At 43.8% G+C, this 18,239-nt stretch overlaps 1 protein-coding gene across 4 annotated transcripts in view; it reads left to right on the forward strand.

The window, feature by feature from the left end:
* The window catches only part of LOC309397768 (connector enhancer of kinase suppressor of ras 2-like), a 341,564-nt gene that overhangs the window by 71,693 nt on the left and 251,632 nt on the right, over positions 1-18,239 (forward strand). The gene's annotated exons all lie outside the window — the stretch shown is intronic.

Genomic DNA, 18,239 nt, shown 5'->3' on the forward strand with positions numbered 1-18,239 from the left:
GCGTATCTTGGCCTACCAGGCAGATGTCTAAGCCAGCATGGCAGCAGGATTAGGAGGGAATCTAGAGTTTAGAGAGAAGCTGGCAAAAACCTGGATGTGGGGTTAATGGGGGAAAAAAAGAAGATTAGATTATTGATTTATTTTTAAAAAAATAACAGCTAGCTTTGAAGCTTACCATTTTTTTTCAGATCTTGCCAGAATGTGATTTTAGCAGTTGGCTTGGAAGAAACAGAAGCCAATTGGTATTCCTTGTTCTTCCCCCTTCTCTCTAAACTTCACTTTGCCGACTTCGGGATGATGCTGATGGAGGTCTCTATGGGCATAATCTGAGTTTTGTGCCCTGTCTTTGGCTGCCATCAATTCCCAGCAGGGCTACCTAGTTAACATTGAAAGAGAGTCAGTATTTAGTATTTGGTCCTTCTCAAAAGCTGCTCCTGATTAGAATGGCTCTTAATGATTCTTTGTTTTAATTATAGACAATTCTTTCTGGCTTTTGGGGTGTATGCATGCAATGCGCTGGTGTGATGAACCATAGGGGTAACTTTGAGAGACAGGAGGAAGAGGCTGTACCAAAAGCAACAGTCAGATACAAGAAATCTTTTCTTTGGTAGTGGTTCTGACCGGCCTTAGCAGAAACAAGAAAGAGACTCCTTTGTCCCCCAAAAAAAACCCTCTTTATTTAGCTCCTGTGAATTAATGGCATTTACACACCAAAAAGTCCAGGCAATAATCCTTCAAAGAGTTAACTGCAGTAAGAGACCTTATCGGTTCCTTGAGATAATTGCCAGTTTCCAGCCGCAAAGCTGTAAATTAAGTTCTGGCTAACAGTTTCTGAGGCACAGAAACCTGATGAGCAAAATCTCCAGAAATACGAACTGTTGTTTCCTACAACCACCACTCCCCTTTCCTTCTATTTGTTCCCCAGCGAGGGAGGGGCCATTCAGCATCCACGTGTGCCTTTCTTCCCGAGTTGGCTCCTTGTCCTCAGTTGTTCTCCTCTCCTAATAGTTCTGTGCATACACGCATCTGGAACAGGTCCCAGCTGTTCTTCTTCCCCACTTATCTCCAACTCTGGAGGCAACTGGGAAGGCAGCTGGGAAATGCCCTGGACCTGCCTTTCAAAAGGCAACATGTTTCACTTCTCATCCAAGAAACTTCTTCAGTTCTGACTCAACGTGGAGAATGGAAGGATTTATATTTCTTGCGGTCATCTGGTCATTTCAAGGAATATAACTGCTTCTGTTCTCAACCATTCAGTCAGAACGGAAGAAGTTTCTTGGATGAGAAGCAAAACGTCTTCAAGGAAAAAACAAAGACAGTCCAGTTGCCAAACACACCTTTGGGACAACCAAGACCTGGATGACTGAGAATCTCCCTAGACGTCCTTTTCAAGATCTTTCTCATCAGCTTTCCATGTTGGGCTAATGGGAACTGATGCTTTTACAAGCTTTGCTTATATTTCATAAATGATTACCTTCAGCAGTTTGAATTTTAAAAGACCTCCTGAGTTCCCCGCTTTAAAAAGCTACAGTTTCATGGATCCACGGCAGATATGCACAGAAGAGGGTCAAAAGAATTCCAATAAGAATAGATGACAATGGAAGTCAAGAGAGGTGATAAATTAGAGGAAAGGGACAGCAATTAATGAAGGTTTTCGGTTAAGGCAGAGAGGGAAGAACAGGAGCAGAATGGAGGGGATTTAGACCAAGAAGGAAACATGAACAGGCAAAACTGGGCTTCTGGCCGAATCGCAACCCTCTTGAGTACCTCTGTCCTATAAATGTTTCATGCTAATAACAGACAGCGGGAATAGAGCAGAGATATTGGAAGGCAAAGCAATGGCAACAAGCAGATCTCTTCCCTACAGGAGCGTTTAGCACCAGGGTGCGAGGAAAATCTGAGCCTGTTTGCCTTCGGCTCATTGTTGCCCAGCGATGCTGGTTGCACAAAAGGAGAATAAGAGGAATTTTCCCAATTGACCTCTTCGTTTCGGTGCCCAGATGGTCGAGCAAAGATGGGGAGTTGTTTTTATCAGTTTGTTGCAGCAATCGGATCCAGACTCAGAGCTACTTAGGTAAGCCACGCCCAGGCTCTGAGACATCTGGCATGGCTCTCAGTCAACCAATACTTCCCTTTGGCTAACCCAGTTGCCATGCCTATACATTGGCTGACCTTGTTACCATGTTCTATTCCAGCCATCCCCAATGGCTGACCTGTTGCTATGCCCTATTCCAGTTCATGAATATTCTGACATCTAGAAGTGGAACATCAGGAGACTTGGGGAAATCATTTTGTGAGGGGGTCCTTGGTGCTCTCTGGTGGTTTTCTTGCAAATGTTTTATTACCCAAACTAGGTAATATCATCAGTGTTGGACGATAATTTGCTTTCGATTTATATTTTAATGGCTTGCCCTGCCCTTGCCCTTGCCCTGGTGCCCCAAATGTTTTTTGTGTCCTAAGCTAAGATAAGGAGAGAAATGTCTTGATAGCTAAGGGAATATCAGTCCTGTAAGAGAGAAGACTTGTTGATCCATGACAGAACTTGTCAAAAATGATCTGTTGTTGATCTCGGAGATTTGAGTAGGTTGTGCTTGGAACGTGCTTTGTGGATGTTTCTTTCGGTGAAGGAAGAGACAATCCAATTGTTGGGTTAGGCCAGGGGTCAGTAACCTGCAACTCTGGAGCTGCATGTGGCCCTTTCATCCCTTGCTGCGGCTCCCTGTCGCCAGTCAGCACTACAATATTGAGAGGAGTTTCCGGTTAAGTGGGGGGAAGCAGGGCGCACCAGGAGGAGACTCTATGGCAAGGGGTGAGCTTCCTGGTCAGCTCCACAATTGATAGGGTTTTTGGTTAGGACAAGTAGAGGCAAAAAGGACGCCACACTAGGAGGAGACTCTATGATGTGGAAAGCGGACTCTAAAATTGAACGGGGGGCTTCCTACCAACATCCCTTTTTCTTCTACAGGATATTCCTCAGCACTATTTATTAATTGTTTGGTAGACAGAGGAGCAAATTTCCCAATAAACCATTGGTCTACAACAGGGGTGTCAAACTCGATTTCATTGAGGGAGGCATCTCTGAGCTTTTCTTGCAGACATTTCAGTACCCAAATATTTCACAGTTTCTCACACCACAAGACATTGTGACAAGACTGACACTCAAATAACTGTATTTGAGTGACTTGCAGTGGGCTATATTAGATTTTTTTTTAATTTTGGAAGATAAAGCACCTTCTTAAATTCAGATCTGGAGAAATCTCTAAAAAAAATAATTTCAGGAAAAGGTGCTCTATTTATAACAGGAAATTATTCTATGTACCTTATAAATAAATAAAGTCGGGAGCTGTAGAGAGAGTGCAGAGAAGAGCAACAAAGATGATTAGGGGACTGGAGGCTAAAACATATAAAGAACAGTTGCTGGAACAGGGTATGTCTACATTGATGAAAAGAAGGACCAGGGGTGATATGATAGCAATGTTCCAATATCTCAGGGGTTGCCACAAAAAAGCTATGCTCCATAGCCCCTGAAGACAGGACAAGAAGCAATGGGTGGAAATTAATCAAGAGAGAAGCAAACTAGAACTATGGGGAAATTTCCAGACAGTTAGAACAATTAATCAGTGGAACAACTTGCTTCCAGAAGTTGTAAATGTTTCAACACTGGAGGTTTTAAAGAAGCGATTGGATAACCATTTGTTTGAAATGGTAGGGTTTCCTGTCTGAGCAGGGAGTTGGACTAGAAGACCTCCAAGGTCCCTTCCAACTCTGTCTATTCTATTCTATTCTATTCTATTCTATTCTATTCTATTCTATTCTATTCTATTCTATTCTATTCTATTCTATTCTATTCCATCCCATCCCATTCCATTCCATTCCAATTTCCCAAATCCTATTGATTCATAGAGCTTTTATTGTTTTTCCCCTATTTTTTGTTTAGAAAACCTTCCAAATACATTCATGCATGTATTCAGGAATGCAGGAGAATGTGTGATTCCTGACATTCCTTGAGGGAATGGAGTGACTCCCTCAATCTCATCTCTCCCCAAGTCTGCCTTGACTTTGTCTGACTGATGGATTGATAGATCGATTGTGAAGAAATTTGATGAGGGGCACAATTCTTGGCAGCCGCTAGTGAGCCTTCTATCAATTGGTCACTAGGAGAAGGAGAAAAACCTGCCAAACTCAGGCAGCCTCTGACAGCTGGTGCAGACATATGGGGTTGGGGATCATTAGCTAATAGCTATGAAAACATAGCAAAACAAACATTTTTTTATGAGAATGGTAACACTCCTTAAAGCTAATAAAAATTGCCTTAAGGGCTTACATGTTCTGAACCATGAACAGTGTTGAGACACATGTTTGTATATGCCATTTCAGGAACCATGAAGCAACTGCCCTGTGAAGATAATACTTTCTCATGGGTTGAAGATAAAGTTGGACTTCCTTCTTCCAGGTTCTAGAAAAAACATCTTAACCACCCAACACAATGTTTGGTGGTTAAGATGGATTTCTTAACCACCCAACATTTTTTAGGGGAAAGTAAGTGACTGAGGGGAGGGAAGGAACAGGGTTAAAGTTCAGCTATAACTCAAACAAAGCTTAGTCCTGACTGTCTGTAAGGTTTCCTAAAAATGCCCTAATTGATTCATGAGTGTCGAGTCAAGTTAGACTACAAAACTAGTCATTTATTAGGAGCATCATAGATAGGCAAGATCTTTTCGCAGTCAGATGCAAGCTTTGTTTGAGTTATAGCTGAATTTTACCCCTGTTCCTACCCTCCCCTCAGTCTGTGTCATAAATCATATTCCCCAATTAGGTGCACCCCTCCCAAGCCTGCTGCAGTAATCTGAGATCCAACTTCAGTATGCATAGAATGCACTCTTCCCCCTTCTCTCACTATGGAAACGTTGGGAGTTGACAGTAACATTTTCAAATTATGTCAGCTGGGCCCTAAAATGACTCCCTCTTAGGACTGTAAAAGAAACTTGATAGAAAAGAGAGCAAGGAGAATGAAATATTTTTTACCCTTCATCAGAAAATAAGATTTTGTTTGTTGGTTTTTTAAAAATTGAATTTGAATTTGAAAGAGTGGTTTTTATTCTGTCTTTGGCTGTCATCAGAAAATAGTGACATTAGTTGCTTCATTGATTTTTATTTTCCATAAGTTAATTAGCGCCATGCTGACAATTTCTCCGACATTTGTTCTATGGTTCTCATTAAATTTGGTGATAGGGACTTTGCTTTAACCTCATTGCCCAGAGGCTCATTGGTTGCCTTCTCCCCTCCTTGGAAAAGCTGTATAGCTCCCACTGCCTTAAGAAAGTTCAAAGCATTCTTAAAGATCCATCTCATCCTCGGCACCTTTCTTTTTTTGAACTATTACCATCTGGCAGACGGGACAATGATAACTGTCTTCCAGTACTTCGGGGGATGTCACAGAGAAGAGAGGATTGACTTATTCTCCAGAACACCTGAGTGCAGGACAAGAAGCAATAGGTGGAAGCTTGCTAAAGGGAAATCCAACCTAGAAGTAAGAAGAAATGTTCTGACAATGTGAACAATTAATCAATGGAACAGCTTCCTTCTTGGAGTTATAGATGTTCCATCATTGGAGGTATTTTAAAAAAAGATTGCCATTTGTCCCAGATGGTATAAGGTCTCCACTTTGGATGAGAAAACTTCCAGCCCTATGATTCAATCAGGGGTGGGATCAGTGGTGAAATTCAATTTTTTTTACTACTGGTTCCTTGGACGTGGCTTGGTGGGCGTGGCAGGGGAAGGATATTGCAAAATCCCCATTCCCACCCCATTTCAGGGGAAGGATACTGCAAAATCCCCATTCCCACCCCACTCCAGAGGAAGGATACAGCAAAATCCCCATTCCATCCCCACTCCAGGGGAAGGATACTGCAAAATCTCCATTCCCTCCCCACTCCAGGGGAAGGATATTGCAAAATCCCCATTCCCTCCCCACTCTAGGGAAAGTATACTGCAAAATCCCCATTCCCTCCCCATTCCAGGGGAAGGATACTGCAAAATCCCCATTCCCTCCCCACTCTATGGAAAGGATACTGCAAAATCCCCATTCCCTCCTCATTCTAGGGAAAGTATACTGCAAAATCCCCATTCCCTCCCCATTCCAGGGGAAGGATACTGCAAAATCCCCATTCCCTCCCCACTCTAGGGAAAGGATACTGCAAAATCCCCATTCCCTCCCCCCTCCAGGGGAAGGATACTGCAAAATCCCCATCCCCTCCCCACTCTAGGGAAAGTATACTGCAAAATCCCCATTCCCTCCCCATTCCAGGGGAAGGATACTGCAAAATCCCCATTCCCTCCCCACTCCAGGGGAAGGATACTGCAAAATCCCCATCACCTCCCCACTCTAGGGAAAGGATACTGCAAAATCCTCATTCCCTCCCCACTCCATGGGAAGGATAATAATCTTACAGAAATTTAGGAAGCCTTTTTTTATTGAACATGAAGAGAAAGCATCCAGCTAAGAAACACAATGGTTTTAGAACTATGAATAGATTTTCAGGTGGCTGATAATTTTGTGTTTAGAAGATGCTTATGGGGTTAAAAAGATACACAGTAAGAAACTGGGAATTCCTAGCTCTGTTTTCAGCTCCACATCTCCTTCGACTCAACTAAAAACACATCCAAAGGAATACTTGATATAAGAAAAGGTTTTTCTAGGAGTGATGTAAATCCTAGTGCTGTTTTAATTTCATCTTCAAAATCACAGTTTCTTTAGACAACGTGGTAGAACTGCCAAGAGACACCAGGAAAGATGCACCACAAAAGATGATGGGGGAAAAATATGTGTCATTAAAAAATTGCAACAGGATGTGCTTTGATGGGGAGTGAAGTAGCCGTATAGATTGAAAGTGTAAAAATATTTACTGCAGCTGCAGAGTAATCCGATCCATATATTGTGCAAAGCAAATGTGATGGTTGTTTAACTTTGGCTGAGTATTTTGTGTGAGCTTAGCCCTTGTGAATCGCAAATGGTGGTTTCTGATTTATCATGTGAATCTTGCTAATTGTGGTTTATCCAACCAACTTCTATTCTACTGTGATGCCATTCAAAAGATGATACTAAATATTGACATAAGACCAGAGAGCCACTTGGTTTAGTGCAGTGATGGCGAACCTATGGCACGCGTGCAACAGGTGGCACACAGAGCCATTTGTCAGGGCACGTGAGGCGCTGCCCAGTCAGCTGGCCAGTGCGCATGCGCGCCCTGGCCAGCTGAGTTCACCCTTTTTTAAAAGCATTTTTTTGCCCTCCCAGGCTCCAGAGGCTTTATAGGAGCCTGGGGAGGGCGAAAAGAGCCCCCCCGCCCCCCCGGAGGCCCTCCGGAGGCTTCATGAGCTTCCCTGAAGCCTCTGGAGCGCAAAAAAACGGCCCTACAGGCAAACCGGAAGTTCAGCAACGGACTTCCTGTTTGTTCAGAGGGTCATTTTGACTGCTCCGGAGGCTTCAGGGAAGCCTCTTGAATCTCCCTGAAGCCTTTGGAGCACTTAAAATGACCCTCTGAGCAAACTGGAAGTGACTTCTGGTTTGCTCCGACGGTTGTTTTTTTTTGGGGGGGGGGTTCGCGCATTGCATTATGGATGTGGCACACCTGCACACGACCCCCCCCCTGCGCTCCCCCCACTTATGGCACGCCAAAAAATATTTGCCATCGCTGGTCTAGTGGTTAATAACCGTCAGTCTAGAAAACAGAAAACCATGAGTTCAGAATAACAGAGTTCAAAGAAACCTTGGAGGTCTTCTAGTCCAACCCGCCCAATGAAGCAGGGGATCCTATACCTTTTCAGACAAGTGGTGGTCCAGTCCCTTCTTAAACACCTTCAGTGTTGGAGTAAACACAACTTCTGGAGGCAAGTCATTCCAATGGTTAATTGCCCAAATCCCACCTTAGCCATGAAAGCCAGTTGGGTGACTTTAAGTCAGTCACACTCTCTCAGTCCAAATCACCTCACAGGGTTGTTGTGGGAAAAATAGGAGGAGGAAGGTGAGCTGTATATATTCCCCACCTTAAATTGTTTGTGACAATAATAATGGTGGAATACAAATAAATAAAAGACAAGGATGTTTAAATGCGGAAAGCAATCCATTTCAAGTTTTTTAGTCCATCCTCCTCCATCATTCAGTTAAATATAATAATAACAGAGTTGGAAGGGACGTTGGAGGTCTTCTAGTCCAACCCCCTACTTAGGTAGGAAAACCTACACCACTTCAGACAAATGGTTATCCAACATCTTCTTAAAAACGTCCAGTGTTGGAGCATTCACAACTTCTGGAGGCAAGCTGTTCCACTGATTAATTGTTCTAATTGTCAGGAAATTTCTCCTTAGTTCTAAGTTGCTTCTCTCCTTGATTAGTTTCCATCCATTGCTTCTTGTCCTGCCCTCAGGGGCTTTGGAGAATAACTTGACTCCCTCTTCTTTGTGGCAGCCCCTGAGATATTAGAACACTGCCATCATGTCTCCCCTGGTCCTTCTTCTCATTAAACTAGACATACATAACTAGACATAAAGAAGGTGTGTAGCTCCTCAAATTCTCATGATCTGCATTAGTATTGTGAAAATTGTAATTCCAGTAACCCTAATTCTGTTCTTAATTGAAAACGGGTTTATTTCTATGTTTATCAACCTTTTAAGAAAGCTCCTAATAAAACACAGTGCTTTGAAAATAGTACAAAAGCAATTTGTAACAGTCAACGCAGATTAGACTGAGCTGGTAAACAGATTTATTTTTAGAGAATGTTACTATAAGAACGCATTGCTCTTTCAGCAAAATCTGTATAGTTCTGTAAATGCTGTCAGAGGAATTAAAACCATAGTGAGAAGAAGCCAGATTCTTGAAACTTTGACCCGGCATCTCATAATATCTGGATCACAAGACTGCTGGGTTGTTGTTGTTGTTTTTGACTAGGTGAACTTAAGATCTAAACCAGGGGTGTCAAACTCGATTTCATTGTGGGCTGCGTCAGGATTGTGCTTGACTTTGGGGGACCGGGGTAAGCATGACCAGGGTGGGTGTGACCAGGGTGGGCATAGCCAGCTCAATGTCACTTGTATTGGGGGTACCTGTGGCAGCCCAAGTGCTCTGCTAGTGAAAATGGGCTCCCCAGCTCCGTTTTAGGCTGCGATGGCCTCCTGCAACCCTCTTTGCCAGGGAAAACAGAGCTTGGGAGGGCTACACATTCTCCTGGGCTCTATTTTCTCTGGGAGAAACACTGCAGGCTGGTCCTTTCCTGTTCCCAGGGTGGCCTCACGGGGAAGATTTAAGCACCCCGCAGGCCAGATCCGGCCCCCGGGCCTTGAATTTGATGCCTGTGATCTAGACTGAGGCTTCTTTTCTTTTCTTCAGGATGTTCTGAGTGATATAGCACAATCTTTCTCTTAAGTGATTCTTCTTTCATTTGGGAGGTCTCTGAATGGAACTCATACTGATCTTTGGGGGGGGGGCTGGGTGATGACTGTCGTGTTGATGGAAGATAGTCAATAACTCAAGGTGGCGAACATATCCAACACATCTTCCTCCTCCTATTTACCTCATAACAACCTTGTGAGGTGAGTTGGGCTGAAGAGAGAATGATAGGCCCATGGTCACCCAGCTGACTTTCTTGGCTAGGGCAGGACTTGAAATCACGATCTCTTGCTTTTTAGCCCGGTGCCTTAACCAATAGACCAAACCGACTAATATTTTAAAAGCAAGAATAATAAGGTTTTGTTTTTTTAAGTAACAGTTTATTTCAGACACAACTTTTCCCTTCTGGGAGCACCAGCCCTGTGGAGAGTACATAGTGATACAAAACAGAACTCGTTTTTTTTCCCCTTTTCTGAGGGGACTTAAGGAGACGCATTCACTTTGCTGCTTTTAAAAATGAGGCTAAGCCTTCCTTCAGGCATGCGCTGCAGATTTTGGGTGCTTTCTTGCCAATGTGGCAGGAAAACTTAAAGCCTATTTATAGGAGTTGGTGTCAGAAAGACTCCTGGAAGCAGAAAATACATCCCTTTTTTGGTACATTACCAGAGGAGTGGGGAAACCTCCCCTACCCCCAACTAATCAGGTACTGATTCATCCCTGGGAAGAATATTTTAGGGAGCTATATAGAGACCCTGCCTATGTAACCAAGGAGAGCCAAATTAGTTTGGACCAAACTCCTTACTAGCCCCCAGTTACACCAGAAGAGATATCCCTAAGGCACCTGGTGCTGGTAAGGTCCTGCCAGAAATAATAAAAAAGAACGCCAGTTGGAGGGGGAAGGGGAGACTCCGAGGACTCCTTGTCCCCTCCTGTTCCATAAGTACCCAACCAGCCGCTTCCTGAATTATCTGGTCCAAGGAGGGGTTACGGGTTAGTTTATTCCAGAAATTGAATTTTACCAGTTCTAACAGTTTAACAGTTTACTGTTAGTAAAAATAGAATAAATCAGTGGGAAAGAGGGGCTGCCACAGAGAGGAGGGGGTCAAGCTATTTTCCAAAGCACCAGAAGGCCAGACAAGGAAGAATGGATGGGAAGTGAACAAGAAGAGATTCAACTTAAAAATAAGGAGGGATTTTTCTGACAGGGAGAGCAATCAACCCATGGAACAGAAGTTGCCTTCAGAAGTTGTGGGAGCTTCATCACTGGAAGCTCTCAAGAAGAGACTGGACTGTCATCTGTCAGAAATGGTGTAGGGTCTCCTGCTTGAGTGGGGGATTGGTCTAGATGACCTACAAGGTCCCTTCCAACTCTGTTAATCTGTATCTGGAGATTTGGGCTTTTGGAAAACAAACTCAGTGACTGTTTGCAAGATTTGTTGGCCCCACAAAGGTTTTAGTGCAGGATCCAGTCTGAGTCGGCCACTGGGGCCAGAGTTTTATTCTTTCAAGTTTTCGAGCTTGTGCTGGAGCCCATCTTCAGGAAACTGGGTTCTTCAGGGTTCTCATTTTCTCTCCCTCTAAATTGTGGGGTGAAGGAGGGAGACAGAAGGTTGTACTGGTATATAATTAATTTGGCTACCTTTTCTTTCCTCCCTCCTTTCCTCCCTCTTTTCCTCCTTCCTTTTCTCCCTCCGTCCCTCTTTCTATCTGTCTACTTAATCTCTCTGTGTCTCTCTGTTTCTCTCGGTCTCTCTCTCGGTCTCTCTCTGACAGAGAGAGACAGAGACAGACAGGCAGAGAGACAGAGACAGAGAGAGACAGAGACACAGAGAGAGAGAGAGAGACATAGAGAACAGAGACAGAGATAGAGAGAGACAGAGAGAGACAGACACAGAGAGACACAGAGAGAGAGAGACAGAGACACACAGAGAGAGATAGACAGAGAGAGACAGAGACAGACAGACAGAGAAACACACACAGAGAGAGAGAGAGAGAAAGAGACAGAAAGAGAAAGAGAGAGAGAGAGACAGAGAGAGACAGACACAGAGAGACAGACAGAGAGACAGACAGAGACACACACAGAGAGAGATAGACAGAGAGAGACAGAGACAGACAGACAGAGAAACAGACACACACACACAGAGAGAGAAAGAGACAGAAAGAGAAAGAGAGAGAGACACACACAGAGAAGCAGAGAGAGAGAGAGAGAGAGAGTAGGTAGACAAACAGAAAGACAGGGAGACAGAGAGAAAAGGAGGGAGGAAAAGAGGGAAGAAAGGAGGGAGAGACAGAAAAGGCAGTCCAGCTAATTATACACCAGTACAACCTTCTCTCTCCCTCCTTCACCCACCCTCCCCCAAATTATGAAATAGATGTATTTACTCTAATGAGGGCTGAGGTGGCACTTGAAAGTCAGAAGGCATTTCCAGCTGCAGTCTCAATGCCGGGGATTCATCTCTCTCCGATCTAGACAGTGTCATTGTTAAGCCAATTTACATATTAAAAAGGGGCCTTGTCACGTTGAAAATAAATCACCAGGTAGTAACAAAGCATTTTCTCCCCTGTTCCTCTGCTGGGTTATCATCGGCGCTCCCATCTTAGAGATAGTAAATGAGTTTCTTTTAATCAGACGTGCTACTCACTAGGTGCATTGGGGACTCTCCCTGTCGATAGTTCTTTCCTCCTTGGTGCATTGACCTTGCGAAGGACCTTTATGCAGCTTTATCCAGCTTGTTCACTGTTTGCTCTCTTCTGCCACGTCTAGTGGGATCGTGACCCAAGAGAAGTGATCTGTGATTCCGAGCTCTTCTAAAAGAATATTTTTTTTCTGCAACCAGGGAAGGGACCATGCAGGAGGGTCTCAGATTTCCTGGTTTGGGGTTGATAGTGTTTGATTCAAGGGTGAAATTCGACTGGCTTGGGCAAACCGATAGGGACGATTTCAATCGTTTTTTTGTTGTGTTTTTTCCCCCAAACTAGCCTTAATTATCACATAAATATTCCAGCTAATGGAAAACGGTGACCATTTCATTCTTTACTTGCTTGTGTCCAATTAACATTTGTGACTGCATATCCATGGTTAAGGGACGTGGTGGCTCAGTGGCTAAGACGCTGAGCTTGCCAATCAGAAAGGTCGGCAGTTCGGCGGTTCGAATCCTTAGCACCGCATAACGGAGTGAGCTCCCGTTACTTGTCCCGTTTTCATCTGCCAACCTAACAGTTCAAAAGCATGTAAAAAATGCAAGTAGAAAAATAGGAACCACCTTTGGTGGGAAGGGGACAGCGTTCCGTGCGCCTTCGGTGTTTAGTCATGCTGGCCACATGACCACGGAGACATCTTAGGACAGCGCTGGCTCTTCGGCTTTGAAACTGAGAAAAGCACCGCCCCCTAGAGTCGGGAACGACTAGCACACATGCGCAAGGGGAGCCTTTACCTTTATCTTACTAAATTATTAACTGCAGTAATTCACTTAAGGACTGTGGCAAGAAAGATCATAAAGTGGGGCGAAACTCACTTAACAAAGGTCTCACTTGAACCACTAAAATTTTGGGCTCAATTGTGTCGAAAACCCACTCAAGGACTACTTGTATCTCACAAACACACAAATATCTACCTTTCTGTGTGTGTTTTCTTCTTCTTCTTCTTCTTCTCTTCCCCTCCCCTCTTCCCATTTCCAAAAGGGTCCCCTGTGTTTTTTCTCCAAACAGTTGCAGATAGGGCAAAAATGAATCATGATTCAGCCAATAAGCTCATTAGCTGTGCTGGGTTGATTCTGCTTAGAATAATAATTATACATTTAGCAGAACAGTTTTTCCTTAGCATATAATTCTGCTAGCAGATTTTAAGCTGGTTGCACACACCCCCAAAAAATAAAATAAAAAAATGCATGAATGCTGATGAAGCATTTTGGTGGATTCTTACTAATTGCATCACCCACGCATGTGGCAAATCCCTTTAAAAAAAAAAAGACTTTTCCTTTCCTTTGTGGCTTTGTGGGAGCTGCTGGGTCACCCAGCTAGCTCTGGCAATGGAATCCCCCCATTTGCGTGAGGCTCATGATGGCCAGCTCTGAATTTCCCATCTTAGCTTTGCCTGATATGATTTCCCTGTCTTTGCATCTGTCATCAAAGGAAGGATTGGGAGGGGTGGAGATGGAGGCGGGGTGATGTTAAGCAGATTGAGGGGGGGGGGTGCCACTTGTGAAATTCAATTTTTTTACCACCCGTTCTGTGGGCGTGGTTGGGTGGGCGTGGCAGGGAAAGGATACTGCAAAATCTCCATTCCCTCCCCACTCCAGGGGAAGGATACTGCAAAATCTCCATTCCCTCCCCACTCGAGGGGAAGGATATTGCAAAATCTCCATTCCCTCCCCACTCCAGGGGAAGGATACTGCGAAATCTCCATTCCCTCCCCACTCGAGGGGAAGGATATTGCAAAATCTCCATTCCCTCCTCACTCCAGGGCAAGGATGCTACAAAATCCCTATTCGCTCCTCATTCCAGGGGAAGGATACTGCAAAATCTCCATTCCCTCCCCACTCCAGGGGAAGGATACTGCAAAATCTCCATTCCCTCCTCACTCCAGGGCAAGGATGCTACAAAATCCCTATTCGCTCCTCATTCCAGGGGAAGGATACTGCGAAATCTCCATTCCCTCCCCACTCTGGGGCCAGCCAGAGGTGATATTTGCAAGTTCTCCGAACTACTCAAAATTTCCACTACTGGTTCTCCACAACCTGCTGAATTTCACCCTGGTGTATGCATAATCTCTCTCTCTCTCTCTCTCTCTGTGTGTGTGTGTGTGTGTGTGTGCGCGCGCGTGTGTGTGCAGATCATTTTGCAGATCAGTCATCAAATGCTGTCATTCAGCTCTAGTGTTTGCAGTGCTTGCCATTCTTGGCAAGCTATTGTGCATATTAGTTCAACTAGATATTGATTTTGGAGGGGAACTGGATTCTCCTTCTCCTTTCCATCCTGGCAGAAAGGGGGTTATTTAAGGACAGGTTTTCAGGTCAAAAAGATGGAAAGACATCTCCACAAAGCTTGTCGCAACTCTATGTGTCTTCCACAATCGAAGAGGAACTGTGATTCAGTGCAGGATTTGTTGTTCAGTCACTAAGTCGTGTCTGACTCTTTATGACCCCATGGGCCATAGCACGCCAGGCCCCCTGTCCTCCTTTGTCTCCTGGAATTTGTCCAAATTCATCTTCAAGTGTTAGAATATTACTTTGTATATACTGAGCCAGGGTGGCACAGTGCTTAGAGTGCAGTATTGCAGGCTACTTCTGCTGACTGCCTGCTGACTGCAATAAGGGCAGTTCGAATCTCACCAGGCTCAAGGTGGACTCAGTCTTCCATCCTTCGGAGGTGAGTAAATGAGGACCCAGATTCTTGGGGACAATATGCTGACTGTGTAAGCCGCTTAGGGAGGGCTGTAAAAGCACTGTAAGTGATATATAAGTCTAAGTGCTATTGCCCTTCCTTCCTTCCTTCCTTCCTTCCTTCCTTCCTTCCTTCCTTCCTTCCTTCCTTCCTTCCTTCCTTCCTTCCCTTCCTTCCTCCCTCCCTCCCTGTGGTTAGAATGCAGTATTGCCAGCAGTTCCTGACTGACTCAACTATAAATCTTAAGTGCTATTGCTGTTGACTCAGCCTTTCCTCCTTCCAAGGTCAGTGAAATGAGGACCCAGATTGTTGAGGGCAAGATGCTGACTCTGACTATACTATACTACACTACACTACACTACACTACAACTACAACTACAACTACAACTACAATACAATACAATACAATACAATACACTACAATACAATGCAATGCAATGCAATGCAATATAATATAATATAACATAATATAATATAATAATATAATGTAATCTACTATACTATACTATAATATACTATACTACTATACTGTACTGTACTGTACTGTACTATACTATACTATACTAAACTATACTATACTATACTATAATATAATATAATATAATATAATATAATATAATAAAGATAATGACCTGCCATTGCCCAGGTATTTTTTTTTTATAGACGCTGAAGCATTTGTCTGACAGGGAGCCATTGAGAGGGGCCTTTCTTCCCCGCTACTCCCATGCCCATCGTCCCTGCCCTCTCCCTTCCTCCTCCCCTGTGCTCCTCTTTCAAATGACTTTTTTTGAAATCCTGCCCTACATCTCTGGGTTAAGAGGTGAATAATTTCTACAAATTTCTTCCAAGCTAAACTCTCCCCGTTTGCAGGAAATTGGGATGCCATTGTTGTGAAAGGTCCGTGGTGGGTGTTTATACTCCATTTGAGGTTTAATATTAGCACAGGGAACAGGAGATATATTGCTGTCTGAAAGACAGGGCATTCGCACACATACCTCAGTTACCTAGTCATTAAATCAATGCAAGAACTCTGCCTTCCACCTAGGAGAAGTTTCTTCCTTTGAAATACATTTTAAAAGGCAAACACTGTCTCCTTAAGCTGAATGGGAAACCATGGAGTTGGCTAAAACCAGAGGTGGGTTGCTACCGGTTTGCACCGGTTCGGGCAAACTGGTAGTAGAAATTGTGACTGGGTCACCGAACCGGTAGGGGCAGCAGGCTGGCCGCACCCCTGAACCGGTTCCCCTGTATATCTCTCTCACACACACACAGTCTCTCTCTCTCTCTCACAGTCTCTCTATCTATCTATCTATCTATCTATCTATCTATCTATCTATCTATCTATCTATCTATCTATCATCTATCTATCTATCTCTGTGTGTGTGTCTCTCTCTCTGCCTCTTTCTCTCTCTCCCTGTCTCTCTCTCTCTCTGTGTCTCTGTCTCTGTCACTCTCTGTCTGTCTCTGTCTCTTTATCTCGCTCTGTGTGTGTCTGTCTGTCTGTCTGTCTGTCTGTCTGTCTGTCTCTCTCTCTCTCTCTCTCTCTCTCTCTGTGTGTCTCTGCCTCTCTGTGTGTGTGTGTCTCTGTCTCTCTCTCTCTCTCTCTCTTTCTCTGTGTCTGTCTGTCTCTCTCTCTGTGTGTGTCTCTCTCTCCCTCTCTCTCTCTGTCTCTGTCTCTCTCTGTCTCTCTCTCTCTCTGTGTATGTCTCTCTCTCTCTCTCTCTCTCTCTCTGTGTGTGTGTGTGTGTCTGTGTCTGTCTGTCTGTCTCTCTGTCTCTGTCTTTGAAGAAAGAACATTAATAGAAAAGTCATAAAGGAAATCTAAAATTCTGAACATGGAAAAGAATGGGGGGGGGGGAATTGTATCCTTCCCCCACAATGATTTGTAGCCAAAGTAATACTTCTAAGAAATGGACAACCTCTGGCTTCAAGAAAGTTGTACAGATAACCCTGGACTTCCACAACGCATGTAGTGACTGTTGAAAGTTACAAGGACCCTGGAAAAAAAGTGACTTATGACAGGTCCTTGGACTTATGGCCACTGCAGCAGCTCCACATTTAAATGATCTAAATGTGAATGCTTGGTAATCAACATTTATTTATGATGGTTGCAGCATGTTGGGATCCTGGGATCATCTTTTGCAACCTTCCCAAATCAACAGGGGAAGCTGGATTCACTTAATGACAGTGTGATTCATTTAACAATCGCAGTGATGGCGGAAAAGATGCTATCATGTTTCTCCTGGTCCTTCTTTTCATCAGACTAGACATACCCAGTTCCTGCAACCGTTCTTCATATGTTTTAGTTTCCAGTCCCCTAATCATCCTGGTTGCTCTTCTCTGCACTTTTTCTAGAGTCTCAATGTCTTTTTTATTGTGTGGTGACCAAAACTGGATGCAGTACTCTAGGTGTGGGCTTTTAAACACAGGCCCCAAATTGCACTGCAAAAAAAAAAAAAAAAACCCGTAATGTGTCCCTTTTGCTAAAGGTTGGCAAACATCATATGTTCACATTAGCGTAGACATTCCCAATGCTGTGATATTTAAACAGCACATATTGTGATTCTCTAAATACCATTCTATTTGTGTGCACAGCTATAGTTTTATCCTACTGCGCTTGAATGGATCGCAAATATTTGACGGCGAAACTGGGGTTGAAAATAAAAGCGCTTCACATTTTCCAACAGACCCCGGGATTGGCTACAGCTGCAAACCCTATAAATATGCACTTGGAATAAATTCCATTAAATTAGTGGGGCTTCAATCCAAGTAAATAAAGCCCTGGTCATGCAGTGCAGTTTCTCACAATTTCCAAGTTCTCCGCTTTGGTTGGCTGCAAAAGCACCGCTTATCTTGCTCGTAACTGGGCTTGCAAATTTGCTGCTATGTCCTGAATATTGAATATTCTGAATATTTAAACAATTTTTCTTTTTAAAAAAAGGCTTTTTTTAAGAAGTGCCATCCCCAAACAAGGCTCTTTGCAACACGAATAAACAAAGAAACGCAAAGATTGGTCTCTCTCTTCATTTAGCTTTCAATTTGAACATCTGCTGGTCTGCAAAAAAACAGCGGCAAGATAATGTCGAAGAGAGTTTGAATCTTCGAACTCCAAACTATGGGAAGTCCTCAACTTGCAACGATTCGTTTAGTGACCATTCAAAGTTACAGCGGCACTGAAAAAAGTGACACGACCATTTTTCACACTTATGACCATTACACCACCCCCACGGTCACCTGATGATAATTCGGATGCTTGGCAACTGACTCATATTTATGACGATTAAAGTGTCCCGGGATCCCGTGATCCCGTTTTGTGACCTTCTGACAAGCAAAGTCAACGGGGTAGCCAGATTCACTTAACAGCTGTGCTACTAACTCAACAACTGCGATGATTCACTTAACGACAGTGACAAGAAAGGTCGCAAATTGGGACAAAGATCATTTAACAAATGTCTCGCTTAGCAACAGACAT

This window comes from Natrix helvetica (assembly GCF_964273705.1).
Source record: "Natrix helvetica genome assembly, chromosome: 11".
In the NCBI taxonomy this organism is placed as follows: Eukaryota; Metazoa; Chordata; class Lepidosauria; order Squamata; family Natricidae; genus Natrix; species Natrix helvetica.